Source organism: Heterocephalus glaber, unplaced genomic scaffold, assembly GCF_053883595.1.
Source record: "Heterocephalus glaber isolate CG9 unplaced genomic scaffold, H.glaber_assembly_v1.0 deba00001613, whole genome shotgun sequence".
NCBI lineage: Eukaryota > Metazoa > Chordata > Mammalia > Rodentia > Bathyergidae > Heterocephalus > Heterocephalus glaber.
In genome coordinates, this window is record NW_028258384.1 from 3,919,800 (window position 1) to 3,934,809 (window position 15,010).

At 36.9% G+C, this 15,010-nt stretch overlaps 1 pseudogene across 1 annotated transcript in view; it reads left to right on the forward strand.

Moving 5' to 3' along the window:
- The window catches only part of LOC147822459 (zinc finger protein 106 pseudogene), a 146,700-nt pseudogene that overhangs the window by 25,382 nt on the left and 106,308 nt on the right, over positions 1 to 15,010 (forward strand). The window lies entirely within an intron of this gene.

Sequence of the window (15,010 nt, forward strand, 5' to 3'; positions counted from 1 at the left end):
ATTTTTCTTCTCCATTTTAAATTTTCTCCCCTTAATTACTTCTCTCTAATTTTACTCTCCATATTGTTTCTGTCTTTTTTTCTCCCTCTTTTCCTTTTATCTTTTATTTCTCACAGTTTTTTGACCTACCTTTACCTAATTCTATAGACATCCATCTACTCCTAATAAGGTCCTTTGTACCATTTCACTCTCCTCATATAATCGAGTATAATGTTTCAAAGTTTTCCTTTTGCATCCCTCATTCAGAAACCCTAAATCTTTAATAATATAACCATACAGATTTATAAATCTTTTGATAGTTAATTCTGTAAAATTACTGTTGAATGCAATTCTCCCATTATTAGCAGATATATAGCAGTTGAATTTAGTACGTTTTATCTGTAAGTCTATACCTGGATTGCCTTAATGATTATATCATAGCTAGTGATTTCTTATATAAGACTAAGGGTGGTACATAAATAGTTCTTATGTTATTGAGCAATACTAATGTAGCTGTTTCACTTGGCATTAACAACATCACATAAACGTCACTATTTCTCTGTAAGCAGACATTCAGATTGTTTTGTGAGATTAAAAATACCAGCTAGAGTACATTTCCAGAGAACTTGGTTGCAGGCCTAACTATACTGCATCATCCTTTCTCAAATTAAGCAAAATGGTCAAGTCTTGCAGCTGTGGAAAAAGATTATAGTTAGCTACACCCAAAGTATATCTCTGCAAAGCAACTACAGAAATCTCTATACTAGAAAAAAGTCTTAAGGCTATAAGAATCCACAAACCACAGCAAAAACCAGAATGAACAAACAAACAAACAAACACAATATAAACTTGGGAAGAAAAGGAAACAAAATGCCTCCCAAAACTACCATCTTCCCTGAAGCCAATCCAGGAAGCACCAAGGGACATAATAGTATAAGTCACATAATTAAATAACTCTAAAGCATAAAAGAGGAGTTTAGAAAACAGATCAAAGTGATACTCAACTGGATTAGAGAAGCTATAACTAAACGTGTAATGGAAGTAATAATCAAAAAGATGTGAGGTCTCAGAAGACATTAATAAAAAGCTAGATGAGCTGAACAAAATGAGAGAAAACATGAATGATCACTTTACCAAAGAATTAGAGTCCTTGAAAAGCTTTCAATAAGAAATCTAGGACAGCGGGCTGGCAGCCATCCTAATCCCACACTCCCTCTGGTGTCTGAGGTAAACTTTTCTGTCTCCATGTATGTCACTGCCCAAGAGTGGCCTGGCAGGACAGTGAGGGTGGAAAGGGGAGGCTCCGAGTGCTGAGCCCTCGAGTGGGCACTCGGGAGCTGCAGTGCCTACTCCAAAAGCCGCGGACAAATCCGCCCACCCAGATAGAGCTACTGCCTTGGGCTCAGATCCATGAGGATCCGTGGCAGTGCCCCCATTGCAACCTTGGTGCCCTTTTAACCAAAGGAAAAGCATCCGTGTCACCCGTATCGTGGTGACTGTAGCCCTCACGTCCTCCTGCCCTCACTGACCCAGTGTCCATGTCTCGACTGCAGCTTCTAGTGCAGATACTTCCATCTCCTGATAGGAACTCGCATGGGTGGTCTCCAGTGTACAGACAGACCCTCTGCACTCTTCCTTATCCATCTGCAGGTGGCCACTCATTTCCTCCAGGGTAGGGAAGATGGCTTCTTGGGAATGACAAGTCTTTGACCCCCTATCAAGCAGCCAGAGAATTTCCTCATGAAAATCTCCAAAACAGAAAGGGGCTATGCATGCAAGTACAGTCACACTGGCTGGGTTCTACCATCTGCTCTATCAGTCCTAAGCAGGTGACTATAGCAAACAAAAGGGGCAGAGAAGCTGAGCCAGTCCCAGCACCCTGGAGGAAGCTCACCTGCTGCCATCCCAAGCTCCTAAGGCAGAGAAGGTGAGCCGCACAGGCACCAGAAGCACTCCCCCCCCCCCCGCCACAGTGGAAATGAGAAGACATGTACACAAGTCTCAAAAACAGACTTCTGGATCACTTATAGCAACCCCAAAGGGAAACGAGATGGAACAATCTGATACTCAACTACCTGGACTCTCTGAACTGACAACAAAAGAGGATCTGGGAAAAATGGAATCAGAAATAATTACTCAGATAACAGCAAAGATTTTGCTCATGGTGCAAGACATGATTAATAAATCTAGAGAGGACACAGATAAAAAAATAGGGGATCTGAGGAACATGATGGAATCCCAACATAGGAAACAAATGGAATCCATAAAACAGATGCAAACACATTTCCAGGAGATTAAAAACTCCATCAAAAGTCTGTGCAACAGAATGAACCAATGTGAGGATAGAATTTCAGGTGTAGAAGAAAAGATTGAAATTAGTGACCAGGTAGAGAACAATTGCTTTAAAATTGTAAAGGAACTTGAGAAATCAATCCAGCAGCTGCTAGACGATGCAAAGAAGAATAACATAAGACTGATTGGAGTCAATGAAGAAACAGGAGACAGTGCAGATGACATAAAAAAACTCTTCACAGAAGTGATGGCAGAAAACTTCCCAAGGAGGGGAAAAGAACTTGACATACAGATAAGTGAGGCATATAGGACTCCAAAGAGCCTTGATCAAAAAAATCTACACATAGGCATATAATAGTTAGGATTCCAGAAATCCAACAGAAGAACAAAATTCTACAAGCACTGAGAGAAAAGAAACAAATCACATACACAGGAAAGCCCATCAGAATCACAGCAGACTTCTCAATGCAAACGCTCAAGGCAAGAAGAACTTGGAGTGATGTATTTCAAGCCCTAAAGGAAAACAGCCTCCAACCCAGATTGATGTACCCTGCAAAACTATCTTTCAAAATTGATGGAGAAATAAGATACTTTCATGATAAAGAGCACCTCAGGAACTTCATGAATACCAAACCAGCACTCCAAAAAATTTTAGACAATATCCTAGGAAAAGACAATGAGGACCACAACCCCAGGAAACCCAGCAGAATGAATCCCTTGGGCATGACAAATTAAACACAAAGGGGAAGAATCCAACAAAAAGAAAAAGTCATGACAAGGCTTTTAAAACTTTTAACTTCATCTCCCTAATGAGTGTATAATTCAATCTTGTTATGTTACTGATTAGTATTTTTCTGATTCTAGAGTTGCACACATTTCCTTGTGCTGTACTGGCTATTTATCATCTTCTTTTGTCTACTTTTTAATTGGGTTGTCTATTAATGAGCTCTAAGAATTCTTTATATATTCTGGTCATAGGTTATCTGCATTGTAAATATGGTCTGTTTAAGGACTACTTTTCATTTTAATGATGTCATTTAAAGTTCTAAATTTTGATGGACTCTCATTTATCATTTTTTTTCTTTTATACATCATGTCTTTTGTATCCTAGGTAGTTCTTGCCTACCCTGAATTCCTAAACATTTTCCCTTATAATTTCTTCTTAAAGAAATTATAAATTTCTATTTTTTCTATAAATTTCTATAAATTTCTATTATAAATTTCTTCTTTATACTTTTAAGCTTTCATATTTAGGTTCATAGATCCCTTCAAGTTATTTTCATGTATGGAAATAAAGGGTTAAGGTTAATTTTTTATATACGGATACCAGGTGTTCAAGTGCCATTTGCTGAAAACACTGTCTCTTCCTTGGCTCTTGAATTGAGTTTGTATTCTATAAAATGCTAATGTTAAATAATCTTTCAAAACTCAGTGGACCATATATGTATGGTTCTCTTTCTAGATTCTCTGTTTTATTCAAATGATCTATATGTCTTTCCTTACACCAACACTGCCTTGATTACTGTAGCTTTAGAAGAAGTCTTAAAATTAGGTACTAAATGTCTTCCAACACTGTTTTTGTTTTTGTTTTTTTAACTTTTCTAGGTCCTTTGTTCTCCTATATAACTTTTAAATTTCAATATTCAATTCTTCCTTTACAGCAAGTATACACAGACCTGAATTTTTACATATACCTTGTGTTTTCTAACCCTGCTAAATTCAAATAAAAGTTCTAGGGGCTCCTAAAGATTTCTTAGTATTTTCTTTGTAGGTGATCATTTCATCTACATATAAAGATTTTGCTTCTACCTTGCCAGTCCTATCCTAATTGTGTCATTTTATTGCCAGACTATTGTGGTGGGGCCTAGGTTTCAAAGTTTAATGGACAGATAAAGAGTAAGCATATCTGCCCTTGTTCCCCACCTTAAGGAGAAATCATTGTATCTTCTCCATTCATATAAGGCATTCTCACTGGAAATATGGAGTACATGTCTTTAATCTGTTGATCCTGTCTCCTGATAGCTTTTACCATGAACAGCTGTAGAATTTAGTCCAATACTTTTTCTCCAACTAGTGACAGGTTCATATGGCTTTTTCCTTTCCTCTGTTAAAATGATGACTTTTGGGGGTGGATCTTCCAATGCTGAACCAACACTGCCATCCCTATAACAAAACCAGTTTCTACATCCTGCCAGATCTGACTTCTAATAGTTTGTTCTGTTAAACAAATTTCTATCTATGTTCATACTTTTTCTTCTATTATCTTATTCCAGTTTTAGAATGAGCACAATGTTGAGTTCCTAAAATGAGGGGAGAAGTGTCCCTTCATTTTTCTGCTTTAATTGTTTGATATAATTTATCAGTTAAAATGTTTATGAGCCTGCTGTTGTCAAATAGGTAGGTTTTCAAGCTAGGAATATACTTTCTTTAATAGGTGCTATTCAAATTTTATATTTCCTCCAGAGTTAGTTTCATTAATTTGTTTTCCAAGGTACTTCTTAGAAGTTGTCAAATTTATTTCAAAACAGATTTTTGAAATATGCTTTCTATATCCTTTTAAATCCTGTAAAATCTGTGGTAATGTCTCCTAGATCTTGATATTGTAATTTAAAAAATGTATAATTGATACTGTGTAACAGGAAGTAAAGGTCTAAAGGAGCAGGGGAATGGGAGTGGTAGGGGAAAGGAAAAAAGGGAAAAGAAAAAATATGAGAAAAGGAAGAAAATGCAAACAGTCTTTGCAAATAGGGAGGGGTGGAGGGGTTGAAGGGAGGGCAGGGGAAGGGGAAAAAATAATAACCAAGATACTCATGTAATGGTACAAGATCCCAATGATGAATGTAACTGTATTTTATACCTAAAATGTACCAATAAACTTAATGGGGAAAAAAACCCCAAAAAAATACAACCATGTAAAAGAATTATGCAAAAAAAGAAATCTAGGACATGAAAATTCATACTGAAATTATGGGCAGCAGAACCAACCAATGTGAGGACAGACTTTCAGAACTAGAAGATAGTGATACATTGAAAGATCAACTATTCAAAGATACCTTAAAAAACAAGAACAGAAATTAAAGAATGAAACCAATAACTGATAGATGATACAAAAAAAAACTAATCTAAGAATAATTTTTGTAGATACTGGTAAGTTTGTGCAGATCCCAGCAAGTAGCATTGTGGACCAGAGCTGCAGCTGCAGATAGATCCCAACCAGGGCCCCATCCAGACACTAGTGGCTCAGGCACACAAGCCCAAGCCAAAGGGTGGCCCAGAAAAGAGCTGCACAGGTGCACAACCATCAGCCAGAGGTCCACCCCATACCATTGGTAAGTGCATGGAGACTCTAGCCAGAAGCCTGCTCAGACACCAAATTCTGGATTGCACAGCTCCCAGCCAAAGGCCCTCCCAGACAACAACTACATAGGGGTGCAGGCCCTAGCCAGAGGCACACCTAGATACCATCCCAACTGTGCACAGACCCCAGCCAGAAGCCCACCCAGACAACAGGTAAGCTCAGGGACCCAGAAGGCAACCATTCTGGACCCAGGAATTGGTACACTGGTGAGCATCAGAGAAAAGGTTGCTCAATGGCTTGTTGAGAATTGAAGACCACTGAGTGAGCAAAAAGTTGCCTTAACAAAGGCACAGCAGGCTGCATCTATTGAAATGAGGAGACACATAAATAAGTCTCAAAACCAGACTTTCAGATCACCTAAGGCAACTCCAAAGGGAAATGAGGTGAAACAGTCTGATACTCAACCACCTGGACTCCCTGAACTGGCAAAAAAAGAGGATCTGGAAAAAATGAAATCAGAAATAATTTCTAAGATAACAACAGAGATTATGCCCGTAGTGAAAGACATGATTAATAAATCTAGAGCAGACAGAGATAAGAATAGTTAATGTAAGTGAAAAAAATCAGATGATACAAATGGCATAAAAACCTTTTCACAGAAAAAAATGGCAGAAAACATCCCACATATAGGGAAAGAAAAAGCATAAAATAAGTGAGGCACAAAGAACACCAAATAGCTATGACCAAAAGGGAACTTCCTCATGCCACATTATACTCAAAATTCCAAAAGTTCATAACATGGAGAAAATTTTAAAAGCTGTTAGAGAAAGGCAATGAATCACATACAAAGTTAAACTCATTAAAATCACAACAGAATATTCTACACAAAACTTAAAAGCCAGGAAGGATTGGAGAGAAGAGTTTTAAGCCCTAAAATATAACTTCCAAACCTAATTTATGTATGTTGCAAAACCTTCCCACAAAATTAAGGGAGAAACAAGGAATTTCCATGACAAGGAGCATTTCAAGAAACTCAAAACCATACTGATTTCCACAGTGGTTGCACCAGTCTACACTCCCACCAGCAGTGGAGCAGGGTTCCTCTTTCCCCACAGCCCCACCAGCATTTGTTATTGGTTGATTTCATAATACCAGCCATTCTTTCTGGGGTGAGGTGGAATCTCAGCATTGTTTTCATTTGCATCTCTTGAATGACCAATGATGTTGAACATATTTTCATATGTTTATTTGCCATTTCTACTTCTTTGTGTGAGAAATGTCTTTTCATTTCAGATGCCCATTTTTGGATTGGGTATTTAAATTTGGGAGGTCTGATTTTTTTTTACGTTCTTTATAGATTTGAGATAGTAGATCTTTGTCTGAGGGACCACTGGTGAAAATATTTTGCCACATTGTGGGTTGTCTATTCACACTGCTGGTGGTTTCTCTTGCTGTGCAGAAGCTTTTTAATAAGAAGAGATCCCACTTGCTGATTGTGCTAGTTCATGGGCAACTGAGGTTTTGTTCATAAAATCTTTTCCTACACCAATGTCTTCAGGAGTTCTACCTAACATGTGCTCCAGATGATACAGCATTTCTGTTTTAATATTTAGATCTTTAATCCATTTCGACTTTAGTTGAGTGCATGGTGAGAGATATAGTTCTACTTTCAGTCTTTGGCAAGTTGAAACCCAATTTTTCCAGCACCTTTTATTAAAGAGGCTATCTTTCCTCCAGTGAGGGTGCTTGGCTCTTTTATCAAAGATGAGGTGGCTGAGTGTGTTTGGAGCTCTTTCAGCATCTTCTAATCTGTTCCACTGGTCCTCAGGTCTATTTCTTTGCCAGTGCCATGTTATTTTTATCACAGTAGCTTTGTAGTATAGTTTCAAGATGGGGGTTGTAATACCCCCTTGCCATGTCTCTGTTACCTAGAATTGCTTTTGTTATTCTGGGTCTCTTCTTGTTCCAAATGAATTTTAGCAATGTTTTTTTTCAAGGTACATGAAGTATACTGCTGGGATTTCAATTGGGATTGCATTGAATCTATATAGCAGTTTTAGAACTATGGGCATTTTCACTATGTTGATCCTTCCTACCCAGGAGCAAGGGATGTCTTTTCATTTTCTGATATTATCTTCAATCTCTCCTTTCAGAGTGCTATAGTTTTCAGAGAAGAGGTCTTTGATTTCTTTTGTTAGGATGATTCCTATGTATTTCAGTTTTTTGGATGCTATTGTGAAAGGAATTGTTTCCCCTATTTCTCTCTCATTGAGTCTGTTGTTCATGTAGAGGAAAGCTATTGATTTTTGGGTGTTGACCTAGCATCCAGCTACTTGACTGAATTTTGTTATTAAGTCTAGAAGACTTTTGGTGGAGTTCTTGGGGTCTTCTATATAGAGTATCATGTCATCTGCAAATAATGACAATTTTACTTTTCATTTCCTATTTTTATTCCTTTAATTTCTTTCTCTTGTCTAATTGCAGTGGCTAATGTTTCCAAAACTATATCGAACGGGAGTGGTGGACATCCTTATCTTGTTCCTGATTTTAGTGTGAAGGATTTCAGGTTTTGATCATTTTGTATGATATTGGCTGTGGTTTTTCATAGATGGCTTTTATCAGATTGAGGTAGAGACCATCTATTCCAATTTTTTTAGGGTTTTTATCATAAATGCATGTTGGATTTTGTCAAATACTTTTTCTGTATCTATTGAGGTGATCACATGGTTTTTGTCCTTGGGTTTGTTGATATAGCATATTATATTTATTTATTTGCATATGTTGAACCATCCCTGCATCCCTTGGATGAATCTCACTTGGTCAGGGTGTATGATCTTCTTGATGATCTTCTGCATTCTATTTGCCAGTATCTTAGTAAAGATTTTTGCACCTATGTTCATTAGTGAGATTTGGTTGGGTCTTTCTCTGCTTTGAAGATCAAGGTGATGCTTGCTTCCAGGAATGAATTTGGGAATATTGCTTTCCTTTCAATTTCATTGAAGAGTTTAAACAGTAGTGGCAGTAGTTCCTCTCCAAATGTCTTTTAGAATTCAGCAGTAAAGCCATCAGAACCTGGGCTTTTCTTAGTTGATAAATTTTTAATTATATTTTCAATTTCATTGATTGATATTGGGTTGTTTAGGATAGTTAGGTCTTGTTTGTTCAACTTTGGTAATTCATACATGACTAGGAATCTGTCCATTTCTTCTGTGTTTTCCATCTTATTGGCATATAGGTTCTCGAAATAGGTATTGATGATCCTCTGGATTTCTGTTGAGTCAATTGCAATTTCATCCTTTGCATTTCTAATTGCATGGATTTAGGCCTTTCCTTTTTCTGATAAGTTTGGCTAAGGGTTTGTCATTTTTGTTTATTCTTTCAAAGAACCAAATCTTGGCTTCATTGATTTTTTGTATTGTTTTCTTAGTCTCCATTGCATTGATTTCTGCCCTGATCTTTATAATTTCCTCCTTTCTATGGGCTATGGGTTTGTCCTGCTCTTCTTTTTCTAGAAGCTTAAGTTTCAGCATCAGGTTGTTTAATTGGGCTTGCTCTGTTTTCCTAATATAAGTATTCACTGCTATGAATTTCCCTCATAAGACTGCTTTCATTGTGTCACATAGATTCTGATATGTTGTACTGTCCTTGTCACTTAATTGAAGGAACTGTCTGATTTTTTCTTTAATTTACTCTGTGACCCATTGCTTATTCAGGTGTGTGTTGTTCATTTTCCATGTGTTTATGAAATTTTTGCAATTTCTTTTGCCACTGATCTCCAATTTCGTTGCACTATGGTCTGATAATATACAGGCAATAACTTCAATTCCTTTGCAGATACCTAAATATGTTCTATGAGTGAGTATGTGGTCTATTTTGGAGAATGACCCATGTGCAGCTGAAAAGAATGTGCATTCTGATTTTGTGGGGTGGAACAATCTTTAAACATCTGTTAAGTTCATTTGTTCAAGAATTTGATTGAGTTCTAGTATTATGTTGCTTTTTTTGCCTAGTTGATCTATTTGTGACAATGGGGTATTGAGGTCCCCCACTACTATTGTATTAGTGCTTATATGATTTTTCATGTCCATCAATTTTTGTTTTGTATAGGGTGCACTAGTGTTTGTTGCATAGATATTTATGATTGTCATCTCTTCCTCTTGGATTCTTCCCTTTACAAGGATGTAGTGTCCTTCTTTGTCTGTCTTAGTCAGTGTTGGTTTGAAATCACATGTTCTGCAAAGATGATAGTTAGTCCTGCTTTTTTTCGGGTTCCCATCACATGGAATATTGTTTTCCACCCTTTAACTTTCAGTATATGAGTTTCTTTTTGAATTAAGTGTGTTTCTTGTATGCAGAATATTGTTGGATTTTGCTTCTTGACCCATTCTGCCAGTCTATTTCTTTTTATTGGTGAATTGAGACCATTAACATTGATGGTTATAACTGAAACGTTTTGACTTATCATTGTCATGACTTTTTCTTTTTGTTGAATTCTCCCCCTTTACATTTAATTTCTTGTCATGCCAGATAGGTTCATTCTGGTTTGCTTCCTGGGGTTGTGATCCTCATTGTCCATTTCTAGGATATTGTCTAAAATTTTTTTGAGTGCTGGTTTGATATTCCTGAAGTTCTTAAGGTTCTCTTTTTCATGAAACCAGCAGTACAAAAAATTATCAAGGATATCAAAGAAAGAAACAATGAAGCCAATATTGCAAATAAGTAAAAAGCAATGAATACACATGGCAGGATGAGCAGCTAAGCAAAAGGGGGAAAATTAGAAAATTAGCAACAGGAAAGTAAAGAAATGTCAGGAATAACTCAATACCTCTGAGCACTAACTCTCAATTTGTATGGTCTCAATTCCAGGATCAAAAGACACAGATTGGTAGAATGAATCAAAAAACAATACCCAACAATATGCAGCATACAAGAAACATATTTAATTAACAATGATACTCACAGATTAAAAATCAAGGGCTGGAAAACAATATTCATATGATGGTAATGTGAAAAAGAGCAGGAGTTGCTATCCTAATTTTAGACAAAGTGGATTTTAATCTCAGACTCATCAGAAGAGACAAAGAAATTCACTACATGTTGGTTAATGGAACAGAAAGAGTTAACAACTATAAACATATACACACTAAATACTGGCACACACAACTTCATAAAACAAATGCTACTGGACATGGAAAATCAAATAAACACCAAGACAATGGTAATAGCAGACCTCAATACCCCACTGTCACAAATGGACAGATCAATGAGACAAAAATCAACAAAGAAATATCAGAGTAGAAACAAACATTTGAACAAATAATCTTAATAAATATGTACAGAGTGTTCTGTCCAAAAACAGAATATGCATTCATGTCAGCAGCACACAGGACTTTCTGCAAAATACTAGACCACATACTAGCCAAGAAAGCATGCTTCAGAAATGCAAAAGAATTAAAATTATCCCATGCATATTATTGAACCTCGGTGCATTGAAACTAAAAATCAAAAGCAAAAGATAGCAAAGAAATTGTGCAAATACATGAAAATTAAATAGTACCGATTTGAATAGTCAATGGTCACAGATGAAACTGAAGAAGAAATTAGACATTTTCTACATCCAAATGATAAAGCCAGTATGACATACCAGAATCTATGGGACACAATGATAGCAGTCTTAAGAGGGACATTCATGATTCCCATATTAGAAAAACAGAATGAACACAAATAAATAATCAAAACCTAAAGGTAATACAAGGAAATAAATTATAAAGATCAGGGAAGATATTTAATGAAATTGAAATGAAAACAATACAATCAATCAATTAAAAAGTTGCTACTTTGAAGGATTAAACAAAATAGACAAAGCTTTAGCCAATCTTACCAAAACAAGGAAAGAAAAGACACAAATCCATGCAATTAGAAATTAAAAAGGTGAAATCACAAACTGATATCCAGGTTAGTTGTAACTACTTTAAGAAACTACACTGTAATGAAATGGAAAATTTAGAGGCAATGGAAAAATTTCCAGATACTCATGAACTACCAAAGCTAAATCAAGAAGATATAAAAATCCTGAATGAGCCAATATCAGTCAGTGAAATTGAAGAAGTAATAAAAAACTCCCAACTAAAAAAAGCCCAGGTCCCCACGGATTCACTGCTGAATTGTACAAGAACTTTAGAGAAGATCTAATGCCAGTACTCTCCAATTCTTCTATGAATTCCAAAATGAAACAGTACTCCCAAATTTACTCCTGAAAGCAGATCCAACCAAAAAAGAGAACTACAGGCCAATCTCTATAATGAAGATAGATGCAAAATTTCCTTACTAACATATTGCCAAAAGGAATGCAGAAAATCATCAAACAGGTCATTCATCATGACCAAGTAAGATTCAGTCCAGGTATAGAGGGATGGTTCAACATACACAAATCAATAAATGTAACAAACCGCATATACAGAGCAAAAAAACTATCACATGACCTCAATAGACACAGAAATCATTTGACAAAATTCAACATCATTCATGATAAAAACCCAGAAGGACATAAGAATAGAAGGTCTCTTCTGGCCACCATGCAAGGCCTGTCTGCCACACCACTGTGCCTTGGAGCCAGCCAGTTACGGACTGAAACCTTTATGAACTAGAGCAGAAGTATAAAAGACTGGCTTTTACAGATGCCCCGAGTCAGTCCCCATGAAGATAGACCTTCTGAAGTTGCATTCCAGTATGAATATTAGTTAAGAGCTACCCCAAAACAACATAAGAAGATGTTCAGGTCTGCCCATGCCCTACCGAGGTCCTGAGTCACACAGAACATGCCGAATCAGCCCACTGCAGACAGGCAGGTCTGTGCACGCCCTACCGAGGTCCTGAGTCGCACAGAACATGCTGAATCACCCCGTAACTGGCAATTCTTTAAAATTTCTGATAGTTTGAAAGTGAAGCACATTTCATAGAAAACTTGCTTTGAATTTTGAACATTGATCTCTGCCTAGGCTGGCAAAATACATCAGAATATTCTCTCATAATGTTGGACAATGGTAGTGACTCCCAGTTTCCAGTCAGCTATGTGATCGTGAGAGTAAACAACCAATACTCTACAGTGCACTGTGTTAATAAGCTATAATTTTTTTATAAGATAGGAACATTAAATACAATTTTGACAAATTATTTTCAATTTATAATGAGTTTATTGTAACCCCATAATTAAGTTAAAGAGCTTCTTTGCTATGCTATGTTTTTCCTATACTTATATAGATATGATGCAGTTTAATTTATAAATTAGAAACCATATGAGGCCAACAACAATAACTAATAATAAGAATAATTATAGCAATGTACTGTTATAACATTTATGTGAATGTGGTATCCCTCTGGAAATATTTTATTATACTCATCTTTTATATGATGATATCAGATGATACAATGTCTAAGTGATGAGATAAAGTGAGGTGAATAACATAGGCAATGTGACATAGTGCTAAGGCTGCTGTGTAAGAATTACTTGTACACAAGCACTGCAATATTGTGACAACTGATCTGATAACCTGAGATTATTACTAAGTGATTAATGGGCAATAGCATATGTGGTGTGGATACACTAGACAAAAAGATGATTCACATCCTGGGTGGGATGGAGTAGAATGGCATGCAATTTCCTCATCATACCTCTTTGAACAGTTCACAATTTAAATTTATGAGTAGTTGATTTCTGGAATTTCCCATTTAATATTTTTGCACCATGGTTAGTTGTTGATAACTGAAACCATAGAAAGCAAAACTATGGATAAGGAAGGGGCTACAATATGTACATAAATATACATATCCTGAATATTCAGTGATTTGGCATTACATATTTTTGAAAGTAAATGAAGTGGTTTTTAAGGCTTTCTTTGGACTAATGCTGGAGTTGAAGTCATAGGGCAGGCAGTCAGGAAGGCAAGATACGTGTAAAGCAAGATGACCAAGAGTAGGGTATAGCCCACAAACTTGAGCTGAATGCTCACAAGAATAAACAAAAAAACCTCTCAGTTTTTCTTATTTTTGATTTTTGGTTTTTGGTTTTTTGGTACCAGGGATTGAACTTGGGACCTTGCACTTGTGAGGCAGGTGGCGGAACCACTGAGCTAAATCCCCAGCCCAGTTTTTCTTATTTTTAACATTGGTAGTATGAGTATGCTGCAGAATTTTGGCCCTTCTTCATAGACTCAAACATTTACAATTGGCCTAAAAGCCAGAGAAAATGAAAGAGGTAAAAAGAAAGCAGAGAAATTGCACACTCAGTGCTTCACACTAATGAGGTGAGTCATCAGTTCAATAACAATATCTACAGGTTACAAAATGGCTGCTTCTGCTGAGATGGTGACATCATCAAAGTGGTTGAATAGCAGGTCCCTTGGTTTTAGTTCCCCTCATAGGAAGTCCATGTAGCAACTATCCAAGGACAAGAATGCATTTGGGTAAATTCCAGAATCCAAGGGTAAGACTTAGATATTCTTTTGAACAGAGAGAGGAGAGAGAGAGAGAGAGGGAGAGAGAGAGAGAGAGAGAGAGAGAGAGAGAGAGACAGAGACAGAGAGAGACAGAGGGAGGGAGAGAGATCACTTTAGAAGGACAGTAAGAATAGTTTTAATATGACCACATTTGTCCTCTCCTTGTTCAGCACAGCATCACACACTGAGAGGCTTCCCTTGGGCCTATGGTTTCTCAAGTGGGGAAAGGGGAGTCCAACAAGGACATCCAGATTCCTCAGCATTGCAGGGTTTTTCTTAGAAGGCTGATTTCTGTGTTGCCTCATGGGAAACATTGGGGAGACTCGCAAGGCTAGAACTGGGGTCAGCTAGAGAAAAAGAAGGTAGTAGGGCTCATAGTGAACTCTGCGTAAGTCTTGGTGATGGCATTATGTTCCTGCTAAAAGAGGCACCTTACCAGAGAGAACAGCCAGCAATGTCACTCATTTGCAGAAGTAAGCCTGTGGTTTCATTTGGCCAGGAAATATGGTTGGCAATTATGTTCTGCCTTGGGTCCCTAGATAGTGGTCTAACTTGGGCACATAGCCTAGCCTAAGGTTCTGCTTGGGAAAGGAGCCAAACAAAAAGCCTCAATAAACTATGGAATATATCTAGCTTCACCTGACCAAGGAGCTCAAATAATAAACCATCACAGTCTCAATGGTCAGCCTACAACCTTTCCCAATTGCTCATTTTTTCACTGGGTTTTTAATTTTAGGGGGCCCTAACTTTTGAGTTCTTTTTATATTCTACATACAGTATTAATTTTCTGTCTGAGGAACAGTTGGTAATTTTTTTTTGTAATCCTTACATTGTGTCTTCAGTTTGTTGGTTGTATCTTGTACTATGCATAAACTTTTTAATGTGATATGCTCCCATTTTTTGATTCTTAGTATTATTTCTTGTACCATTGGGGTTCTATTCAGAA